This window comes from Jaculus jaculus, chromosome 9 (genome assembly GCF_020740685.1).
Source record: "Jaculus jaculus isolate mJacJac1 chromosome 9, mJacJac1.mat.Y.cur, whole genome shotgun sequence".
Lineage (NCBI taxonomy): Eukaryota > Metazoa > Chordata > Mammalia > Rodentia > Dipodidae > Jaculus > Jaculus jaculus.
This window is the reverse complement of record NC_059110.1, coordinates 115,590,102-115,615,305: the sequence shown is the minus strand read 5'-3', so window position 1 is coordinate 115,615,305 and position 25,204 is coordinate 115,590,102.

Sequence of the window (25,204 nt, the reverse complement as noted above, 5' to 3'; positions counted from 1 at the left end):
TGGGTCCTGGGGAATCGAGCCTCGAACTGGGGTCCTTAGGTTTCACGGGCAAGCACTTAATCGCTAAGCCATCTCTCCAGCCCTATTTATTGATTTTCAAGCAGAGAGAGAGAGAGAGAGAAAGAGAGTAAATGGATGGGTATGCCAGGGCCCCTTGCCATTGTAAATGAACTTCAGATGCCTGTGCCACTTTGTGCATCTGGCTTTACGTGGATACTGGGGAATTAAATCCAGACTGGCAGGCTTTGCATGCAAGCAAGCTATCGCCTCAGCCCCCAAAGGTGTCTATTCCTTAGGTAATCCATTGTCCGTGAGTGAGTAGGTGCAATGTTTAGGGGCACAGCAGTCCCCTCTCTCACTTGCTCCCTTTCTCCTCGTTCACACTGAGTCTTTGGGGGATGTGCCGTGGGAGGGGGGAGGGCAGATGTGCTTACTCACTGAGGTCCTTTTAAAGGGGAGGGAAGGAGGGCAAGGAATCCCAGACAGAAATAGAAAAGGGACTTGGCTATCTGAAAGAGATTCCTCATGCTGTCTTTCAGACACAAAGTGACCATGGCATTCATGACCTCATAGTGGGTGATGTGACCTCCACAAGACCTGCATAATAGGAGAGAACAATAAAGGATGACATTAAAATAAAAGAGAGAACCCAGGCGTGGTGGCGTAGGACTTTAATCCTAGCATTTGGGAGGCAGAGGGAGGTGGATCACCGTGAGTTTGAAGCCACCCTGAGAAGACACAGTGAATTCCAGGTCAGCCTGAGCTAAAGTTAGACCCTACCTCGAAAAAAAAAAAAAAAAAGAGGGGGGTAGTGGGAGGTGATTATGATCATAATATATTGTCTATACGTATTGAGGTCATCAACAAAAAGTTAAAGTCAGCTGGGTGTGGTGGCACATGCCTTTAATCCCAACACTCAGGAGATAGAAATAGGAGGGTTGCCTTGAGTTCCAGGCCAGTTTAAAACTACATAGTGAATTCCAGGTCAGCCTGGGCTAGAATAATACCCAAACAACAACAACAAAAACGTTAGCCAGACGTGGTGGCGTACGCCTTTAATCCCAGCACTCGGGAGGCAGAGGTAGGAGGATCGCCATGAGTTCAAGGCCACCCTAAGATGACAGAGTTAATTCCAGGTCAGCCTGGCCCAGAGTGAGACCCTACCTCGAAAAACCAAAAAAAAAAAAAAAAAAAAAAAAAAAAGTTAAAAACAAAGATTGCTTGTGCTCTTTGCCCCCGTTCCCTCTCCTCCTCTACCTTTCCATTCCCCTTCTCTTTTCTCTCCCCTTTCTTCTTTTTTTCTCATTTAATTTTTTTTTCAAATTTTTATTAACAACTTCCATGATTATTAAAAATATCCCATGGTAATACCCTCCCTCTCCCCACTTTACCCTTTGAAACTCCATTCTCCCTCATATCCCCTCCCCCTCTTAATCAATCTCTCTTTTATTTTGATATCATGACCTTTTCCTCTTCTTGTGATGGTCTTGTGTAGGTAGTGTCAGGCACTGTGCGGTCATGGATATCCAGGCCATTTTGTGTAGGGGGGAGCATGTTGTAAGGAGTCCTACCCTTCCTTTGGCTCTTACATTTTTTCCACCACCTCTTCTGCATTAGACCCTGAGCCTTGGAAGGTGTGATAGAGATTATTGCAGTACTGAGCACTGCGGTCATTTCTTTCCAGCACCATGATACCTTGTGAGTTGTCCCAAGGTCACTGCCATCTGAAAAAAGAAGATTCTCTACCAAAAGTGAGAGTAACATTAATACAAGGGTTTGAACATTAAGAGAAGAGCCTACTGGGCAGTTTTGATAAGCATAATATATACATTTAGCCAGACAGCAGCAGACGTTACACCCCTAGGGCTCATGACTACCCCTGTTTTAGGTTTTCAGTATCAGTGATGTATTCCCTTCCCTTGGAGAGGGCCTCCAGTCCAATTAGAAGGCAGTTGGTTTCCACCATGACAGACAAGCCACTATTGTACCCATTGGCTCATTTGGCCTGGCTGGCCAAATATAAGGCTTGCAGTGTCCACTGTTGAGTATCTTCAATGGTGATTTCTCTCTCTCCCATTGAACTGCATGCAGCATAGCTTCTTCCAGCTTTCTGTCGGCTGGTCTGCATGGAAGAGGTTATCAGCTCAGTTCCAGCAGGATTTCTCAGTGGCCTTGCAGCCCAAGTATGTGGAGTCTTCAGCAATGGGGTCTTACCATCTATTTCTGGTGAGAAATCAAGGACCTCGGCAATGGCCTATGTTTTGGGGGCATCAGGGACCTCCCTGGCCAACAACTCACTGGAAGGTATCCCATCCCTGGCACTGAAAATTTTTTAACAATGATCTATGGCTCCTGAGTGTTCCATTGTCCAAAACCGGAGGATTCCATATGAATTATTTATATCCTCTTAGATTTTGATTAGCCCTTCCTCCACCTTTCCTTTACTCAATCTCTTCCCCTGACCTCACTCTGGGCCTTTTCACCCCCACTCTCCCCTTTCTTTCCCTCCCTTCTTCTTTCATCTCCTCTTCCCCCTTCTCCTTTCTCTTCCCTTTTCTCTTTCTCCTCATCTCTCCTGTCTTCCTCTCCTCTTTCTGTGGATCGAAGCTGGGGCTTTATGGGAGGTGTGATTCTCTGCTACCGAGCCACACCCTTGGGTCGCAGCTATGTATTTTCAGTCCCCAGTTTGGGGAAAGTGGATGTTGTGAGCTTGGGACCAAGCTCAAAGTTTCCCATGTGCCTCTGTCTCCTTTTCTGCAAGGACACCAGCATAGTAGAGGTACTAAGTGCCCTTGGAGACCATGTCCACCTCCACACTTCCTGACCTGTTGCAGTCAGGTTCACATTGCTGGCAGAAATCACCTGACCAAGGGCAGCTCGTGGGAAAAGAAAGGGGGGGTTATTTTGGCTTACAGACTCAAGGAGAAGCTCCATGATGGCCGGGGAAAACGATGGCGGACATCACCCCCTGGGCAGCATCAAGTGGACAACAGTGACAGGAGAGTGTGCCAAACACGGTAAGGGGACACTGGCTATAATACACATAAGCCCACCCCCAACAATACACTGCCTCCAGGAGGAGGTGTTAATTCCCAAATCTCCATCAGCTGGGAACCTAGCATTCTGAACACCAAAGTTTATGGGGAACACCTGAATCAAACCTCCACACCTTCCCTGCAGTCAGGCTGGAGCTGGGTGATGAGCTCTGATCACTGGGCTGTGAATGGAGACCACATAAGTCACTTCTTCACTGAAGCACTGAAGTGCTGATGTCCAGCCTTCCTGTTTTCTCTTTTCATCTGAGGCCACAGCTTAAATGGTGAAGCCACTAGAAGGAAGCAACCTGGATCACTGGGTCATTGTACAAGGGACAGCCGACCTGGAGAGCTGCCCTATCTGGACCATGTTGTGTGGATGAGAAATGCATCTCTGTCGTGAAAAGAAGTTTCCATTGAGGTTTGCAGGTAATAGTACTACATTGTAGGGTGGCCTCTTCAACCAATGCACCAGGGCGGGCTGCCAAGGCTTCTCGCAGTTGATTAGTAACAGTATGGTGTCCCTCAGACATTACGTTTTATGACACTACAGTGTGGACAGCCATGATGTGGCCCACGACTGTCTGAACATGAGCTGCCTGAAGCACAGAGGAGAGACAGAGATACCAAGGGTCTTCCCTAAGGTACTGGCAGCTGGAGCCCTTGGGCCTGGCCTCCTGAATTGTTCTTTCTCTGCCCTGCATCAAGCCGCCTCTGTTGCTGTTTTCCTAAGCTGTTCACCTTTGGCACAGCCCCTGTGACTCTACCATCAATGGACAGCTTCCATGCATCCTCCCTGGTGCTGCCCAAAGCATCTAGAAGTCTCTTCACAGTGTTCAAAGTCTTTTGCATGGAACCCTAGCCAGGAAAGGCAATCACCACCCTCTAGTCCTGATGATGGGAGCGTCACTAGCTATGTGTAGCTGAAAGTTTCACAGGAAGTATCTAGGGGGCTGGAGGGATGGCTTAGCGGTTAAGGTGCTTGCCTGTAAAGCCAAAGGACCCAGGTTCGATTCCCCCAGGACCCACATTAGCCAGATGCACAAGGGGGCGCACACATCTGGACTTTGCTTGCAGTGGCTAGAGGCCCTGGTGCACCCATTCTCTCTCTCTTTCCCCCCCCCCCCACATCTGTCTTTAAATAAATAAATAAAGTTAAAAAATAAAAGAAAGAAAAAAAGAAATATCTAGGGCTGGGACTGTGGCTCAGTAATAAAGTGCGAGCTTAGCCTATGCAAGGCCCTGGGTTTGAGGCCCAGAATCAGAGAGAAGGATGGATAGAGGGCAAATGAGCATGCGAGAGACTCTTCAACAGTAAACAAGCTAAATAAATTAACACTCATCTATATCATGAACTACCACTGAGTAATAAAATTCAAAAAAAAGATGAGCTGCAACAGATACCAGAGAAATTCAAAAACTCATAGAGACATACTATAAGAACATATACTCCACTAAGTTTGAAAATCTGAAAGAAATGGATGATTTCCTTGGTTTACATACCTACCTAAATTAAATCAAGATTAGATTAACCACTTAAATATACCTATAACACGTATGGAGAACCAAGCAATTATAAAAAAATCTCCCAACTAAAAAAAAAGTCCAGGCCCCCATGGATTCACTGGTGAATTTTACCTGACCTTCAATAAAGAACTAACACCAATGCTTCTTAAACTTTTCCATAAAATAGAAAAAGAAGGAATCCTACCAAACTCCTTCCACGAAGCCAGCATCACCTTGATACCAAAACCAGACAAAGATAGAACAAAAAAAGAAAATTACAGACCAATCACCCTCATGAACACAGATGCAAAAAATCTCAACAAAAGCCGGGCATGGTGGCACATGCCTTTAATCCCAACACTCAGGAGGCCAAGGTAGGAGGATCGCAGTGAGTTTGAGGCTACCCTGAGACTGTATAGTGAATTCCAGGTCAGCCTGGGCTAGAGTGAGACCCTACCTTGAAAAAAAAAATTCTCAACAAAATATTGGCAAACATAATACAAGAACATATCAGAAAGATCATTCAACCCAACCAAGTAGGGCTTTATCCCAGAGATGCAGGGATGGTTCAACATATGCAAATCAATAGATATAATACAGTATATAAATGGACTGAAAGACAAAATCGCATGATCATCTCATTAGATGCAAAAAAAGCACTTGACAAAATCCAACATCCCTTCATAATACAAATCCTACAGAGGCTGGACATGGTGGTGCATGCCTTTAATCTTAGCACTGGGGAGGCAGAAGTAGGAGGATTTTTGTGAGTTTGAGGCCACCCTGAGTCTATATAGTGAATTCCAGATCAGCCTGGGCTAGTGTGAGACCCTACCTCAAGAAAATAGAAAGAACATAACTCAACATAATAAAGGCTATTTATAACAAGCCTACAGCCAACATAATCAACATAATACTAAATGAAGAAAAATTTTGAAGCTTTTCCACTAAAATCAGGAACAAGACAAGGATGTCCACTGTCCCCACTTTTATTTAATATAATACTGGAAGTCTTAGCCATAGCAATAAGGCAAGAGACACACATAAAAGGAATACAAATTGGAAAGAAAGAAATCAAGTTATCATTATTTGCAGATGACATAATTCTATACATAAAGGACCCTAAAGACTCTACCAGCAGACTGTTAGAGCTGATAAACACCTACAGCCATGTAGCAGGATACAAAATAAATACCCAGAAATCAGTAGCCTTCCTATATGCTAACAACAAACACACAGATGATGAAATCAGAGCATCACTACCATTTACAACTGTATCAAAAAAAATAAATAAATAAAGTACCTTGGAATAAACCTAACCAAGGAAGTGAAGGATCTCTACAATGAAAATTTTAAAACATTAAAGCAAGAAATTGCAGAAGGCAATGGGAAATGGAAAGACATCCCTTGTTCTTGGAATAAAAGAATCAATATTGTTAAAATGGCAATTTTACCCAAAGAAATCTACACATTTAATGCAATCCCTATCAAAATTCCAATGGCGGGCTGGAGAGATGACTTAGCTGTTAAGGCGTTTGCCTGCAAAGCCAAAGTATCCAGGACCCACATTAGCCAGATGCACAGGTGGCACATGAGTCTGGAGTTCCTTTGCCGTGGCTGGAGGCCCTGGTGCACCCATTTGCTCTCTCTCACTCTCTCTCTCTCTCTTTCCCTCCCCTTTCTCTCTGTCAAGTAAATAAATAAAAATGAAAATACTTTTTATTACAATGGAATTTTTCATGGAAATAGAAAAAACAATCCAAAAATTCATTTGGAGCCGGGCGTGGTGGCACACGCCTTTAATCCCAGCACTCGGGAGGCAGAGGTAGGAGGATTGCCGTGAGTTCAAGGCCACCCTGAGATGACAGAGTTAATTCCAGGTCAGCCTGGACCAGAGTGAGACCCTACCTCGAAAAAAAAAAAAAAAAAAAAAAAAAAAAAAAAAAATCATTTGGAGACACAAAAAACCTCGAATATCTAAAACTATGTTGAGCAACAAAAATAAGGCTGGTGGTATCACCATACATGATTTTAACCTATATTACAGAGCCATAGTAAGAAAAGCAACATGGTACTGGCACAAAAACATATATGTAAATTAATGGAACAGAATAGGGGACCCAGATGTAAATCCAGGTAGCTGTAGCCACCTGATGTTTGACAAAAATGCCAAAAATACTCATTGGAGGAAAGACATCCTCTGCAGCAAATGGTGCTAGGAAAACTTGGACATGTATTTGTAGAAAGATGAAAATAGGGCTGGAGAGATGGCTTAGCGGTTAAGCGCTTGCCTGTGAAGCCTAAGGACTCCGGTTCGCGGCTCGGTTCCCCAGGTCCCACGTTAGCCAGATGCACAAGGGGGCGCATGCGTCTGGAGTTTGTTTGCAGAGGCTGGAAGCCCTGGCGCGCCCATTCTCTCTCTCTTCCTCTATCTGTCTTTCTCTCTGTGTCTGCCGCTCTCAAATAAATAAATAAATAAATAAAATTTAAAAAAATAAAAAATTTAAAAAAGAAAGATGAAAATAGATCCTTATCTCTCTCCATGCACAAAAATTAAGTCCAGATGGATCAAAGACCTTAATATCAGATCTGAAGCTGCTAGAAGAAAAAGTAGGGGAAAGCCTTCAACATATTAGTCTTGGCAAAGACTTCCTGAATATAACCCCAATTGCTCAGGCAATAAAACCACAAATTAGGCGTGGTGGCACATGCCTTTAATCCCAGCACTCAGGAGGTAGAGGTAAGAAGATTGCCATGAGTTCGAGGCCACCCTAAGACTCCATAGTGAATTCCAGGTCAGCCTGCACTACAGTGAGATCCTACCTCAAAAAACAAAACAAACAAACAAAAAAAAAAACCACAAATTAACCACTGGGACCTCATGAAATTACAAGACTTTTGTATGACAAAAGAGGGCAAAAGACACTGTGAATAGAGCAAAGAGGTAACCTACAGAATGGAAGAAAATTTTGTCATTTATACATCTGATAGAGGATTAATATCTAGGATATACAAAGAACTCAAAAAATTAAATAATAAGAAATCAAACAACCCAATTAAAAAATGGACTATGGCACTAAATAGAGAGTTCTCAAAAGAAGAAATACAGATGACATATAAGCATCTAAAAACTGTTCTACATCCCTAGTCATCAGGGAAATGCAGATTAAAAACTATGTTGAGATTACATCTCACTCCTGTCAGATTGACTACCATCATGAAAACAAATGAACATAAATGCCGGCAAGGATGTGGAAAAAGAGGAACCCTTCTACACTGTTGGTGGGAATGCAATCTGGTCCAGCCATTGTGGAAATCAGTGTGGAGGTTCCTGAGACAGTTAAAAATAGATCTACCATATGACCCAGCTATAGCACTCCTAGGCATATATCCTAAGGACTGGTCTCACTACCTTAGAGATACTTGCTCAACCATGTTTATTGACAATAGCTAGGAAATGGAACCAACCTAGATGTCCCTCAACTGATGATGGATAATGAAGATGTGGCACATTTACACAATGGAGTTCTACTCAACTGTAAAGAAAAGTGAAGTTATAAAATTTTCAGGAAAATGGATAGATCTGGAAAATATTGTACTAAGTGAGGTAACCCAGGCCCAGAAAGCCAAACATCACATGCTCTCTCTCATACGTGGATGCTGCCTACAAATGATTGGACTTCTGTTTAAGTAGGAAGAAAACTCCGTAGCAGAGGCCAGTAAGCTAGAAAGGGAGGGAGGGGACACTTAATAGGATGGTATTGTATATATGTAAGTAGAAGAACAGATTAATGGGGGTGAAAAGGCCTAAGTGAGGTCAGGGGAAGAGATTGAGTAAAGGAAAGGTGGAGGGAGAGATAATCAAAATCTAAGAGAATATAAATAAGTCATATGGAAACCTACTCTTTTGGACAACAGAACACTCAGGAGCCATAGATTGTTACTAGAAATTTTTCAGTGCCAGGGATGGGATATCTTCCAGTGAGTTGTTGGCCAGGGAGGTCCCTGATACCCCCAAAACATTACAGGCCATTGTTGAAGCCCTTGGTTTTCCACCAGGAATAGATGGTAAGACTCTATTGCTGAGACTCCACATACTTGGGCTACAAGGCTCACAGAGAAATCCTGCTGGAGCTGAGCTGATAACCTCCTTCATGTAGATCAGCTGACAGAAAGCTGGAAGAAGCCATGCTGCATCTAGTTCAATGGAAGAGAGAGAGAAATCACCATTGAAGATACTCAACAGTGGACACTGCAAGCCTTATATTTGGCCAGCCAGGCCAAATGAGCCAATGGGTGCAACAGTGGCACATCTGTTATGGGGGAAACCAACTGCCCTCTAATTTGACTGGAGGCCCACTCCATGAGAGGGAATACATTCCTGATACTGAAAACCTACAACATGAGTAGTCATGAGGTGTGTAGTCACAGGGGTGTAACATCTATAAATGTGTATACTGCACTCTCCAAACTGCCCAGCAAGCACTTCTCTTAATGTTCATACCCTTATATTAATGCTACTCTCACTTTTGGTTAGAGAAGCTTCTTTTTTCAGATGGCAGTGACCTTGGGATGACTCAGAAGGCACCATGGTGCTGGGAAGAAGTGACAGGAGTGTTCAGCACTGCAACATCTCTATCACACCTTCCAAGGTTCAGGGTCCATTGCAGAAGAGGTGGCAGAAAGAATGTAAGAGCCAAAGGAAGGGCAGGACTCCTTACAACATGCTCCTCCAGACACAAAATGGCCTGGATATCCATGACCTCACAGTGCCTGACACTACCTACACCACAAAACCATAATAAGAGGAAAAGATGATGACATCAAAATAAAAGAGAGACTGATTGAGATGGGGAGGGGATATGATGGAGAGTTGAGTTTCAAAGGGGAAAGTGGGGAAAAGGAGGGAATTACCATGGGAAATTTACAATTATGGAAGTTGTCAACAAAAAATAAATTAATTTTTTAGGGCTGGAGAGATGGCTTAGCGGTTAAGCGCTTGCCTGTGAAGCCTAAGGACCCCAGTTCGAGGCTCGGTTCCCCAGGTCCCACGTTAGCCAGATGCACAAGGGGGCGCACGCGTCTGGAGTTCGTCTGCAGAGGCTGAAAGCCCTGGCGTGCCCATTCTCTCTCTCTCTCCCTCTATCTGTCTTTCTCTCTGTGTTTGTCGCTCTCAAATAAATAAATAAAATATTTTTTTAAAAAAATTAATTTTTTAAAAAAGACCCTGAGGAGGGATGGCTTAGCATTTAAGGCCTTTGCCTGCAAAGCCAAAGGATCCCAGTTCGATTCCCCAGAATCCACATAAGCCAGATGCATAAGGGAACACATGCATCTGGAGTTCCTTTGCAGTGGCTGGAGACCCTGGCAAGCCCATTCTCTTCCTCTCCCTCCCTCCCTCCCCCTCCCTCCCTCTCTCTCTCTCTCTCTCTCTCTCTGCCTCTGCCTCTCCCTCTTTCTCTCTCTCAAATAAATAAATAAATAAATAATATTTTTTTAAAGACCCTGAGTTTGATCTCCAGAAACACACACACACAAAACATATGAACTTAACCAGATAGCCCAGTAATTTGATTTATAGGTACCTATCCAAGAGAAATTCACACATATACCCACACAAGAACTTAAACATGAAAGCCAGGTGTGGTAGCACATGCCTTTAATCCTAGCACTTGAGAGGCAGAGGTACAAGGATCACCATGAGTTCAAAACTACCCTGAGACTACATAGTGAATTCCCAGTCATCCTGGGCTAGAGTGAGACCCTACCTTGGAAAACCAAAAAAAAAAAAAAAAAAAGAAGAAGAGGAAGAAAAAGAAGAAGAACTTAAACATGAATGTTCATAGTTGTATCATTAATCATGATAAATCTGTAACTATCCACATGTCCATCAGCTAGTGAATAAATAAAATATAAATTTCCAAACAAGGAAATACCACTCAACAAGAAAAAGGAACAGAATACTCAAACATACAACAACTTTGATCAGTTGGGAAACATGTCAGTGAAAGAAGTCGGACACAAAACACCATGTGCATGATTCCATTTATATGAAATTTCCAGAAAAGGCGATTTCACAAGGCAAATTCACAGACACAGCAAACCAGCAGTCAGTTGGAGCTGGGATGGAAGTGAAGAGTAATGGGCCCAAAGGAACTTTATTGGACAATGGAAATTTCTAAAACTGGATTGTAGCAATCGTTGCATAACTCTATGAATTTGCTAAAAATTATTGAGCAGTACCTTTACAGTGGATAAATTCACTCTCAACTGAGATATTTTTGGAAAAAAAAAATGAGGAATCTAGTTGGGCATTGTTTTAGAAAGGTCTCCAAGATGGGTTTGGGAGATTGCTCGGTGTTGAGGGTGCTTGCTTGCAAAGCATACTGGCCCCGGTTCAATTCTCCAGCACCCATGTAAAGCCAGATACAAAGTGGCATATACGAGCCGGGCATGGTGGTGCACACCTTTAATCCCAGCACTCGGGAGGCAGAGGTAGGAGGATTGCCGTGATTTCGAGGCCACCCTGAGACTCCATATGCATTCCAGGTCAGCCTGGGCTGGAGTAAGACCCTACCTCGAAAAACCAAAAAAAAAAAAAAAAAAAAAAAAAAAAGTGGCATATACATCTGGAATCCATTTGCAGTGACAAGAGACTCTGCTGTATCCAATACACACACACACACACACACACAGACATGCTCACATGTACAAATAAATAAAATTTTAAAAGTAAAGAAAAATCACCATACAGTGCATGCAACCCTATGCATTATTATTTATTTTTTCCTTTTTTTATTTTTTTCTTTTTCTTTTGTCTTTTTTTTGTTTTTTGTTTTGTTTTGTTGTGCAGTTTTATTTTTTATTGTGTGTGTATGTGACATATATATGTGTGTGTGTGTGTGTTTATATGTATGTGTATGTATACATGAGTGTGTACATGAGGCCAGAGGTTAACGTCACATGTCTTCGTCACTCACTCTCCCACCTTATTTATTTATTTATTTTGTCTTTTTCCAGATAGGGCCTCTCTCTAGCCCAGGGTGACTTGAAACTTCCTCTGCAGTCCCAGGCTGACCTTGAATGCTGGGATTAAAGGCATGCACCACTGTACTCAGTTTTTTTTTTTTAATTAATTAATCAATTCCTAGGAGAGAGAGAAAGAATAGGCAAGACAAGGTCTCCAGCCATTGCAAACAAACTCCAGATGCTTGTGTATCTGGCTTTACATAGGTACTGGGGAATCATTAGTTTTTGCAGGCAAGCTGCGGAGACATCTCTGCAGTCCCTGGGGTTTTTTGTTGTTGTTGTTGTTTTGGTTTGGGTTTTTTTTTTAGTTTTTTAATATTTTATTTATTTGACAAAGAGGGAGAGAAAGAGAATGGACGCGCCAGGGCCTCCAGCCCCTGCAAACGAACTCCGACGTGTGCACCCCCTTGTGCATCTGGCTAATGTGGGTCCTGGGGAATCAAACCTGGGTCCTTTGGCTTTACAGGCAAACGTCTTAACTATAAGCCATCCCTCCAGCCACCCTGAGACTACAAAGTGAATTTCAGGTCAGCCTGGACTAGAGAGAGACCCTACCTCGGGAAAGAAAAGAAAGAAAAAAAAAAACTTAAAAGGATGAATAAGTAGAAATGAAATGGTGCTATTTCTTTCTTCCCACTGTCGTTTTGGAGGCGTCTGCGGAGACCTTGACCTCGGGGCGGGGGTGTTCCCCAGGCGGTCCGCGGCCGCCAGGTCCCCGCTGCGCCCGCAGGGGTCCCGCTGAGTCAGGCCGGCCGCCCCGGACCCCCGCGGGCGGTGACTCAGGGCGCGGGCAGCCGGGGAACGCCACGTCCCGGGCCCCAGCCGCCGCTTTTCCTCCCGGGAAACTCCTTAGACGCCTTCTCTGCCAACCAGCCAGGCGACCTCCTCCCAGGCCGCCTGCCCACCCGCCAGGAAGGCAGGGGCGCCCCGGGGACCCACGCGCCCTTCTCCCCATCCTGAGTCCATAAGCGCCTGAACTGAATGTGGAGTGACGGGTCTTTTGTTTTGGTTTGGTTTTCGAAGTAGGATCTCGCTCTGGCCCAGACCGACCTGGAATTCACTATGCAGTCTCAGGGTGGCCTCGAACTCACTGCGATCCTCCTACCTCTGCCTCCCGGGTGCTGGGATTAAAGGCGTGCGCCACCACGTGGACCTGGCTCCCTGGCCGAATCTTGACCGGAACAAACCTGCGCATGAGGATGCTGGGAAGGTTTGATGTCAGTGATGACAGAGGGGCAGCCAGGCCTTGGGGGTGGTATGAAACGTACCTTATGGGGGAAATGTTAGGAACATCAGACTGTGGCCACCTTGCCCTTCAGTCTTTCAGGGCCCATGAAATTCCCCACCCCTCACCCCAACCCCACCCCCCAACTGTTTTTTCCTTTGAGATAGGATCTGCTTTGTAGCCCCGGGCTGAAAATGTCACACTACCTGGACAGTTGGCTATGTTTAATTGAGTCTGATTTATTTTCTTTGATCTACATTAGTGGGGTAGCTTACTAATAAATATGTAGAAACTTTTTGGAGAAAGAAAAATATTAACTGAGAACCGTGAATTTTTATTTGCCAAGCCTAGCAACTTTAGCCTGCCGTGGAGTTAATCCACAATATATACTAGCTGGTTTATTTATAATAAATATTGAGGGGAGGGACTGTGGGTACAGGTCAGAGGTAGAACATGTGCTGAGCATGCTTGCAGGTCTGAGTTGAGTCCCCAGGACTATTAGTAAAAGCAGTAACAATAATGTTGAAGGGAGCCGGGTGTGGGGGCCCGCGCCTTTAATTGCAGCACTTAGTGAATTCCAGGTCAGCCTGGGCTAGAGTGAGACCCTACCTGGAAAAACCATAAGCAAAAAATTTATTTCTTTATTTGAGAGAGAAAGAGAAAGAAGCAAACAGAAAGAGAGTGACTATGGGTCACCAGGGCCTCCTGACACTGCAAAGTAACTCCAGATCCATGCGCCACTTTGTGCATCTGACTTTCCATTGGCTACTAGAGAATCGAACCCAGGCCCTCTTTGTAAACAGCACCTTTACTTGCTAACCTATCGCTCCAGCACAAGAAGGCTTTTTGCCTTACTATTTTTATGTATCTAAACCTTCCTCACTACATTTTAAAAGTGCTTCAAGCCGGGCATGGTGACACACGCCTTTAATTCCTGCACTGGGGAGGCAGAGGCAAGAGGATCACTGTGAGTTCAAGGCCAGCCTGAGACTACAGAGTGAATTCCAGGTCAGCTTGGGCTAGAATGAGATCTTATCTTGGGGGGGAAAAAAAAGTGGGTTTGAGAGATGACTTAGCAATTAAGGTGCTTGCCTGCAAAGGCCAAGAACCCCAATTTTTGATTCCCCAATACCCACATAATGCTAGATCACAAAATGGCACAAGAATCTAGAGTTCGTTTGCAGTGGCTAGAAGCCCTGGTGTGCCCATTTTTTTTCTCTCTCTCTCTCTTTTCCTCTTTCTCTCTCTGTCAAATAAACAAATAAAAAATATGCTTAAAAAAAAAAAAAAAGAAGCCGGGCGTGGTGACGCATGCCTTTAATCCTAGCACTCAGGAGGCAGAGAGGTAGGAACATCAACATGAGTTCAAGGCCACCCTGAGACTCCATAGTGAATTCCAGGTCAGCCTGAACTAGAATGAAACCCTACCTCAGAAAAAAAAAAGGGGGGGGGACTTCAAGACATTTGTCATCCTTTCCCTCTTTTTGCTGGCATAGGCATTCCCTGTAGGCAAGTTGTATTTCTGAGCCTTGGGACACAGTAAACCAGACATGGTGCCTGCTTTCATAGAACTTCCGGTTTGGAGAGAAAGATGAATGTTCAATTCCCACAGGAATTAATTACCTTTGGGACAATCTCCAAGAAGTCCCGCGTGCAATGATAGTGTACGATGGGCCCCATCCTGCTCTCCTCCCTCACACTGCTACCCTTAGGGTCCTCTGCCAGATGGGTGCCAGGCAATGGTGCTGAGAGAGAAGGCTTGGCATGGGTGTGCTGACCCTAGGAAGGAAAAGCACTGTCCAGGGATGCCCTCAGCAGTGGTACCATCCACTCTCTGCCAGTCTCCTCAGGATGCAGCAAGCTGGGAAAGGGGCAGGTGGAAGTGAACAGAGACCAAGCCTGACAGTATGGGGTTGGGGGTGTCTGGGTGACCCTCCAACCTTCAGGCTCTGGGTAGGGGCTGCAGGAAGTGGCTCAGAGGAAAGAATGTCTGACGATGTCAGGGCAGGACAGACCATAAAGACCGGCCCACCTGACATTTGATAGATGAGGAAACAGTGCTGGAGAGAGAAGTAACTTCTTGAAGGTCACACAGATCTTTCTAGATCTTTCCTGGTGGCGCTACCATCAAAACCTAGGCTAACTCCCCGCTGAGTCCCCACTCCTCTACTCAGGAAAAGAGCTAAAGGCGAAGGGCCTATGGGCGCCTGGCCCTGCCCCCACCCAGGGATTCCCCACTAAGGGTCAGTGGGGAGTCCATGGCCTCCTCTCTCCCACACCCCCAGGCAGGCTTCACTGTGTTTCGGGCTTCAGAACTGCTTCAGAACAGGGGAGCTGCTGACAGGCGACCTAAAACAACAAATGAGAAAGTGAGCCCTGAAGGAGTTTCACTTCCCAGAGACATGGGTGGCCACAAGCCTGGCTTCCCCCAAGCTCCCTCCTCCGCTCCCGGCCAAAGCCCAGCTGGGACTGGAGAGGAGGCTCAGTGGACTAAGTATTTGTTGCACAGACATGAATACTGAGTTTGGGTCCTTATCACAAGACCCCCATAGAAGCTGGAACTTGGGCTGGAGAGATGGCTCAGCAGTTAAGGCGCTTGCCTACATAACCTAAGGACCAGGGTTTGATTTTCCCAGGACCCACATTAAGCCAGATGCACAAGGTGGCACATGTATCTGGAGTTAGTTTGCAGTGGCTAGAGGCCCTGGAGTGCCCATCCTCTCATTCTCTCTCTTTCTCAAGTAAATTAATTAATTAAATATATATTTTTTAAATACAGGGTCCTTTATAGGTGTAACTTTCTCTTGGGGGAAAAAAAAAAGGCTGGAATTTGTGGAGGACTTCTGTAATCCCAAGACACTCAAGATGGGAAGGGAGGAGACAGAAGAATTTCCCAGAAGCTCCTGGGCTAGCTAGCCTGGCCAACAGAGCTGTGAACATTGAGAGAGGTCAGTAACAAGGTGGACCGCGAGGACAGAAGCGTGAGACGTTGTCCTCTGATCTCCACACATGTGCTGTGTCACACAGGCCCTCATACACACAAACACACACACAGCAAAAAAGCACATCTGTCCAGCAGTTCTCTTCCCTTCTTGCTGGCTCCCTACAGGCAAAGTACCCCCACCATGCTCATCCCAGCTTCCAGAACCACTGGCCTGCCATGCATTTCTGACCCTCTGTATGCCCAGCTAGAATGTCCAGAACAAACAAATGCACTTCACCTCTAGGGATTCCATACCCATATCCACTGCTTCGGCAAAGACTTCCTCTATCTTTCCTGGCAGCCCAGATCATGTGAGGTCCCGGAGCCCAAGGTGTAGACTCTGTTGTCAGACTTCCTAAGGTTAACTTCTGTTTTTGAGATTTTTTTTTTTTTTCCCCAAGGTAGTGTCTCACTCTGGCCCAGGCTGACCTGGAATTCACTATGGAGTCTCAGGGTGGCCTGGAACTCATGGTGACCTTCCTACCTCTGCCTCCTGAGTGCTGGGATTAAAGGTGTGTGCCACCATGTGCCCAGGAGATTTTTTTTTTAGAGAGAGAGACAGAGGGAGAATTGACCCACCAGGGCCTCAGCCACTGAAATCAAATTCCAAACGCTTGTGCCACCTAGTGGGCACGTGCAACCTTGCGCTTGCCTCACCTTTTTTATTTTTATTTTTATTTATTTTGATATGTTTTTTAAATTTTTTGTTTATCTTTATTTATTTGAGAGTGTCAGGGACAGAAAGAGGCAGAGAGAGAGAGGGAGAGAATGGGCATGCCAAGGCCTCCAGCCACTGCAAACGACTTCCAGATGCATGTGTACCCTTGTGCATCTGGCTAACGTGGGTCCTGGGGAATTGAGGCTCGAACCGGAGTCCTTAGGCTTCACAGGCAAGCACTTAACCACTAAGCCATCTCTCGAGCCCTTGCCTCACCTTTGTGCATCTGTCTCAAGTGGGAAGTGGAGAGTCAAACATGGGTCCTTAGGTTTCGCAGGCAAGCACCTTAACCACTAAGCCATCTCTCCAGCCACAAAGGTTATCTTCAAACGTTATCTCTCTGACCCATATTTGGAAGCTCTAACACCACTTGCTCACAAATTCTTTGGCCCTCCTTCCAATGAGAGGTGGCATCTCTGTCACCTGCCCTGAAAGCCGAGTTGACCTTGTAGAGAATGGCGACAATGAAGTGTGGCAGAAGCCACGCTGTGTGACTTCTGAGGCTCTCTTCAACTTCACCAGGGTCGTTCACCACGGGTGCCCTGAATGAGGATGCCACACTGTGAGGAAGCCCTGACCATGTGTGACCACTGCCAGCAGACCGGGAGGGACCTTCTCTTCCGGAGCTGCTAAGGACGCTGGGGACTCCTTGGTCACTAAATTATGGAGCCTCAACTTGACCCAAACCTGGCTTGCAGATTGAGAAGCTCAATGCTGTCAAGACCTCTGGAGATGAATGTGTTCAGAGGTTAATGTGCACCCCCTGAGCTGAGAGGTGGTGGCTTTGGGGGACTCTAGCTCTTAAGTGTATCCTCGGTCCCTTTGCTCAAGTCCAGGTGGAGAGCTTTTCTGAGGAGGGTGCTGGGAGGGACCAGTGGCATGGGCTCTCTGATTACATTGCTCTCTCAGTTACATTGCCTTTGATGCTTTGTTTATTATCTAGCTCATTCCCCAGCACAGAATGAGCTCTGAGCTTGCTGAGCGCAGCGGCATTTATCTGTTATAAGCATCTGCATTCTAAACACCTCACACTGTGGGTGCTCAGTAAACATTCACTGAGTGATGAGGGGATGGGGGGATTGGATGCATGCATGCATAGGTGGGTGGGTATATAGGTGGGTGAATGGATGGATGGATGGATGGACAGACAGTAGGCCATATCAGCTGCACAGCAGGGATCAACTGTTCTACCTCAGACAAGTGGGGCTTCTGCCAACGATGGTCTCAGGTCCGCTCAGCTCTTTCACCTGGTCTCCCTGTAGACTCCTTTACAGCCCTTTGTGGGGGAACTGGGGTTCCCAGGGTGTCCTCTCACCTAATGGCCCTGTGGAGGCATCCCAGCAACCCTTTCCAGATGAAGCATTTCAGGGCCAAGAAGTGGGGGTCAGGGTCCTTCTTTACAGCTTTCAAGGTGTTCCCCTTCTTCCTCCTTGCCCTTCTTTTCATTTTATTATTCTTATTTTTGCAATGCTAGGGATGGAACACAGGGCCTTGCTGATACTAAAAAAGTGCCTTACCACTGAGCTAGATCTCAGCTCTTTTAAAAAAAATTATTTTTTAAGCCAGGCATGGTGGTGCATGCCTTTAATCCCAGCACTCAGGAGGCAGAGGTAGGAAGATCGCCATGAGTTCAAGGCCACCCTGAGACTACATAGTGAATTCCAGGTCAGCCTGGGCCAGAGTGAGACCCTACATCGAAAAACCAAAAATATATATTTTTTTAATTTTTTTTTTATTTTTATTTATTTACTTACTTAAGAGAGAGAGAGTGGGCATACCAGGGCCTCTAGCCACTGCAAACAAACTCCAGACGCATGCGCCACCATGAGCATCTGGCTTACACGGGCACTGGGAAATTGAACCTTGTGGCTTACCTGGGTATTGGGGAATCAAACCTGGGTCCCTAGGCTTGGCAGGCAACCGCCTTAACTGCTAAACCATCTCTCCAGCCCCCACCATTAAAAAGTATTTTTAGGGCTGGAGAGATGGCTTAGTGATTAACGCATTTGCCTGTGAAGCCTAGGGACCCAGGTTTGATTCCCCAATACCCAGGTAAGCCACATGTACAAGGTGGCACATGCATCTGGAGTTCGTTTGCAGTGGCTAGATTCCCTGCCACACCCATTCTCTCTCCCTCCCTCCCTCTCTCTCTCCTTTCTGTCACTCTCTCTCAAATATATATATATTCTTTTTAAATCTTGAAATAAGACCTCACTAGCATAGACTGGCCTCAAACTCATAATTGTCCTACCTCAACCTCTTGAAGGCTGGGATTACAGACGTGCACCACCTCTCCCACCAACCCTTGGCTCTTCTGAACACACCACAGCCACTTATGTCCAGCCAATGGCCCCCACCACCGCCCAGCCACATCTCTCCAGACAAGGACTAGAGCTTTTGGCTCCTAGCTCACTGCCTGGTATCCAGCCCAACCTCACTCCTGATGACTCCAGCACCCACATCCTGTTAGTTGAAGCTCCAGACAAGACTTTTCTCCAGCCCTTGTAGCTGTCTGACCCCAGAGCTATACCTTGGATCTTGACCTCACTTCTAACAGAACCACCCTGACCTTCCAGCCTGGCCTCGCCTCACCTCTGGTCCTCCCAGCTCGCTTTCTCCGGAGCAGGCTCCTTCTAGGGTCTGCTGTCACCCACTTTCTTCCCTCCTCTCCCACCTTGGAGTCTATAGTCCAACGTTTTTTGTTGTTTGTTGTTGTTTTTGTTTTTCAAGGTAGGGTCTCACTCTAGTCCAGGCTGACCTGGAATTCACTATGGAGTCTCCGGGTGGTTTCGAACTCACGGCGATCCTCTTACCTCAGCATCCCAAGTGCTGGGATTAAAGGCGTGCGCCACCACGCCCAGCTAGTCAACATCTTTAAAGATTCTTGTAGCAAGCCTAACCCTTGCTCCCTACTCAGTTTCTGGCTGAAGGGAGCTGCCCAGTCTCCCTCCCCCGGGGAAACCGGGAAAGGGCTGAGCTCATCCCCAGTGGTCTGGGTGCTCCACACTGCCTGAGAACCCTGGTTTCTCAGCATGGACACCCACAGAGCAAACTGGAAGTAGAGAGTGAAGGGAAAAAGAGGATGTGAGAAGGATTCAGAAGTGCCTGGCTGGACCAGTAACGTGCGTGGTGATGCCGTGCTCTGGAAAGGTGGGGAGAAATACGTTTAGATGAGAAGCGAAGGCTCCCACTGCTCTGAAAGTTCATCCTCTGCACAGTCTGGGGCTAGTACTGACCCTTCCATCTCTGCGGCTTCTCACTGGGCCCAGAAGTCTTGCTGAAATGTCACCTACAGGCGGCTGCAGGCGCGGCTCACCGGCAGCCCACTTGCTTAGCATGCAAGTGATCACCTCAGCAGTGTCACGCCCGCCCATGCACACGCATACAAACAAGTCAGCTCACCCTTGTTACAGCTTTCTTCTGTAAAGATTTATTTTTATTTGTTTATTAGAGAGAGAGAGAGAGAATGGGCTCACCAGGGCCTCCAGCCACTGCGAACGAACTCAAGATGCATGTGCGCCACCATGTGCATCTGGCTTACGTGGGACCTGAAGAATTGAACCTAGGTCCTTAGGCTTTGCAGGCATGGGCCTTAACTGCTAAGCCATCTCTCCAGCCCCAACCTTTGTTAAATCTTTCAGTGGAGTTGGGGAGATGGCTTAGTGGGAAAGTTCTTGTTGCGCAAGCCTGGGGACCTGGGGTCAGAGCCTCAGAACTCTTGCTCAATTCCAGAGGTGGCGTACACACCTGTAATGCCAGCACTGGGGCTCACTGGGTAGCTAGTCTTGCCTGATCAGTGAGTTCCATGCTCAGCAAAGGACACTGTCTCAAAAAATAAGGTAGAGCTGGGCATAGTGGTGCACGCCTTTAATCCCAGCACTCGGGAGGCAGAGGTAGGAGGATTGCCGTGAGTTCGAGGCCACCCTGAGACTATGTAGTGAATTCCAGGTCAGCCTGAGCTACAGCAAGACCCTACCTCAAAAAAAAAAAAACAACAATAACTTGGAGAATGAGTGAGGAAGATGCTAACATCAATCTCTGACCTCCACACATGTGTTTGCACACACACGAACATGCATCTGCACACACATGTGGGCCCCTCAGGCACACCATATATACACATATAAAAACAGACAAATAAACATAAACAACCTTTCAATGGATTCATACCTCGCCATAGAATGAATCCAAACGTCTGCAAACCTTTCCCAGCCTGACTTCCGCCTCCTCATCTGCCTTGCTCCTTTCATTCCCCAGCTGGTCCCAATCCAACATCCTGATTCTCCAGACACCAGTCACCGCCCTGATGTTCCTCCGGATCCCAGGTGTGGTCCCACCTTTGGCACTCTCCGTGAACAAATGTTGCCTGTTGTGTCCCTTCCGGGTTTGGTGCTCCCCAAACGCCACTTTGGGAGAGCCTTCCCTTCCAGTCCCCCCAGTCTCTCCCCACCACGCCCCCCAATTTCTTATGTTATCACAGAATTGGCCATTCCTCTGGCTGCTTTCCGGTTTGTTTGGGTTATGGCGCCCCTAGGCCCATGGTGGGGGGATTTTCTTCTTCTGGCTCCCTGTCATTACCCTCCTGGCACATGCTAAGTACCCAGTATGTATTTTTTTTTAAGTAGGGGTTGCATCATGTATGTAGTATGTATGTATGTATGTGATATAATTGTATATGTCGTTTTTTTCTTTTTTTGTTGTTTTTATTTATTTATTTATTTTGGTTTTTTTGAGGTAGGGTCTCACTCTAGCTGAGGCTGGCCTGGAATTCACTATGTAGTCTCAGGGTGGCCTCGAACTCACCGAGTGCTGGAAGTAAAGGTGTGTGCCACCATGCCCGGCTTAGTTATTTATTTATTTGAGAGCGATAGAGAAAGAAAGAGGCAGAGAGAGAGAGAGAGAGAGAGAGAGAGAGAGAGAGAGAGCGCGCGCATGGGCACGCCAGGGCCTCCAGCCACTGCAAACAAACTCTAGACACGTGCGCCCCCTTGTGCATCTGGCTAACGTGGGTCCTGGGGAATTGAGCCTCGAACCGGGGTCCTCAGGCTTCACAGGCAAGCACTTAACTGCTAAGCCATCTCTCCAGCCCGCCAGTATGTATTATTAAACACATGAAAACGTGGGTTGATGGATGCATGGAGAGGAGTGGATGCTATCTCCAGAGCTGCCGTGAGGGTGAGGTGTGGCACTGATGAGAAATCCCTCTGGAAACGCGTCATGCTGCACCTGAGAGGAGGGTTTTTTTTTGCTTTTTTTTTTTTCAAGGTAGGGTCTCACTCTAGCCCAGGCTGACCTGAAATTCACTATGTAGTCTCAGAGTGGCCTTGAACTCATGGCAATCCTCCTACGTCTGCCCTCTGAGTGCTGGGATTAAAGCTGTGCACCACCATGCCCAGCATGATAGTTTTTGCTCCAGGATCCCACTTGGCACGTAGTAGGTGTTCAGTAAGTGCCGATGTTACCAGAGGCAGGATGCAGGGTGTGAAGCATCGGAAGCAGCGAGGGTCTCCAAACAGGAATGCGGCGGGAGAGGAAAGAGCTTCGACTGCTCAGCCTGCGTCTCTGCAAACTTCTTGCCCCGCGCTCTGCTTGCCTGCTGCTTGCCCGGCGTGCGCAGGGCCCTGGGTTCAACCTCCAGCACCATAAAGCAACAAAAACCAGTGGGCCAGTGCATCTGCACAGCCCCAGAACACCAGCCTTCCTCGGGAAGCCTTTCCTGAAGCTGCTCCGCATCACCTGTGTCTCCCACAGACCCCACGCCCCCTGAGCGCACCCAGTAGCTGCGTGGGAATGCCTGTCTCCACCCGGGAAGGCTGGGATTCTGGGTTCTCCTGGCTTACTCCGGCATGGGGTCTTCACGGGTCCTGGACCTTAAAGTCCACATGGGGAGAAAAGGTGCAGTATGCTGGGGATGTGCCTGTCTGTTTACGGAGAGCATGGGGCACAGGAAGTGAGAGGAAAGGACACTCGGTGCCCCGCAGGTATACGGAGGGCAGCATGGGCTTCAAAGGGCTCATATGGCACTTTTCTTACCAAGAGACTCTGGCTCTATTTACTAAACTCCAAAGGGAGTCATGGTCCTGGTCACCTATGAAGTCACCTCAGCCTAAGTCACCTCTTCCCTCTCCCCTGCGGAGGACTTGAGAATGCTTAACACAGTGTTCCTTTCTTGGCACCAAGTGACTGGCTCGGGGACTTTGTTGGGCTACGAAGAGGTTAAAGTGGAAGGTGGAGGCACGCTTAGCGGTGACCTATCCATATAGGGAGGTAAAGGGAACTGGGATGACTTGGGGACATCCCTAACCTTTGAGGTTGACATCAGCATGATAACCACTGACCCGCAATACATCTCGTGGTGCCAGCTCTCTGTAGAGACAGATGGGAGCCTGTGTGACCAGTGTTCTCCTGAGTGCGCAAGAGGAACGGGGCCCACCCCTCGCCCTGCCCCCACCCCAACTGCAGACACAGCATTGGAAGAGCTGATCTCGCTCTTTTTCTTTTCTTTTTTCTTTTGTTTTGTTTTGTTTTTCAAGGTAGGGTCTCACTCTAGCCCAGGCTGACCCGGAATTCACTATGTAGTCTCAGGGTGGCCTTGAACTCATGGCGATCCTCCTACCTCTGCCTCCTAAGTACTGGGACTAAAGGCATGTGCCACTCTTTTCATTCCACAATAGGTACATCTCCAGACCCTGCTCCTAGGGAGGTAGGGCAGGACATGCCCATCATCTTAACACTCTGGTGGCAGAGAAAGGAGGACTGCAGCAAGTTCAAGGTCAGCCTGGTCAACAAAGTAAGTTCCAGGTCAGACAGGGCTATGTCGTAAGACTTCATCTCAAACAAAATAAGGCAAAAATAAAACATCCCCCAAAACATAAATCTGTACTCCTTTTTTGGGGGGAGGGGTTTCTGGTTTTTCAAGGTAGGGTCTCACTCTGGCTCAGGCTGACCTGGAATTCACTATGTAGTCTCAGGGTGGCCTCGAACTCTCGGCGATCCTCCTACCTCTGCCTCCCGAGTGCCGGGATTAAAGGCGTGCACCACCACGCCCGGCCAAATCTGTACTCCTAACCACCAAGCTGAACTGCTTCCATAGGTCCAGGTAGCACCTAGAAAGCCAAACAGTCTGGATCTGATCCCAGGGTGCAAGGCTCTCCAAATGGGTGTCTGCCAAGGGCTCTATGCCTGCAAGACACCAGAGCCCTAGCTTCTAGTTATTTTCTTTTTGTTTTCTTTTTCTGTTTGTTTGACAGAGAAAGAGGGAAAGAGAGACAATGGGCGCACCAGGGCCTCCAGCCATGCCACTACAAATGAACTCTGGACGCATGCTCCCCCTTGTGCATCTGGCTAACATGGCTCCTGGGGAATCAAACCTGGGTCCTTTGGCTTTGCAAGCAAACACCTTAACCGCTAAGCCATCTCTCCAGCCCTCTTTTTCTGTTTTTATTATTTATTTGAGAGAGAGAGAGAGAGAAAGAAAGAAAATGGGCATGCCAGGGTGTCTAGTCACTGCAAACAAACTCCAGGACCCACGTAAGCCAAATGTACAAGGTGGTGCATGCATCTGGAGTTCATCTGCAGTGTCTGGAGGCCCTGATACACCCATCCTCTCCCTCCCTCCCTCCCTCCCTCCCTCCCTCCCTCACTCACTCACTCACATTAAAAAAATATATATTTATGTGTTTACTTATTTGGTGTGTGGTGTGAGCGAGTGCCATGGCACACACGTGGAGGTCAGAAGAGAACTTCTAGTGGGCCCACGCCTTCTACCTCGTTTGGGGCAGGGCTCTTGTTGCTCCCGGCTCCTTTAAGCTAGCTTCTGGGAAATTCCCTTGTTGCCACCTCCCTTCTCATGTAGAGCACTGGGATTACGGAAGTTTACTACAGCTTCTAGTTTTCACATGGGGCTTGGGAATCTGTCTACTGAGTCATCTCTTCAATCTACAAGCTTTCATTTTCTTAGAAAATTTCTTCTAGTGATTCACTTTTTGAAAACCTAAATTTGGGCTGGAGAGATGGCTTAGCAATTAAGGCGCTTGCCTGCAAAGCCTAAGAACACATGTTCGAATCTCCAGGTCCCACATAGCCAGTTGCACAGTGATGCAAGCATGTGATGTCCCACATGCACACAAGGGAACACACACATCTGGAGTTTGTTCACAATAGCTGAAAGGCCCTGGCACACCCATTCTCTCTCTCTCTCTCTCTCTCTCTCTCTCTCTCTCTCTGCCTCTTTCTTTCCCTCTCTCAAAAACAAAATAATAGGGGCTAGAGAGACATGCCTTAGCAGTTAAGACATTTGCCTGTGAAACCTGAAGATCCAGGTTTGATTTCCCAGTACCAATGTAAGCCAGATGACAAGGTGACACATGCGTCCGGAGTTGCTTTCAGTAGCTGGAGGTTTTGGTGCACTCATTCTCTCACTTCTCTCTCATAAATAAATAAATAAAATATTTAAAAACCGCTAAATTTGGGCTGGAGAGATGGCTTAGTGGTTAAAGTGCTTGCCTGCGAAACCTAAGAACTCATGCTTGAATCTCCAGGTTCCATGTAGCCAGCCGCAGCGACGCAAGCATGCAATGTTGCACAAGTACCATAAAGAGGCGCGTGAATCTGGAGTTTGTTTGCAGAGGCTAAAGGTCCTGGTGCGCCCATTCTCTCCCCCCCTCCCTCTCTCTCTCTCTCTCTCTCTCTCTTTCTCTCTCTTTCTG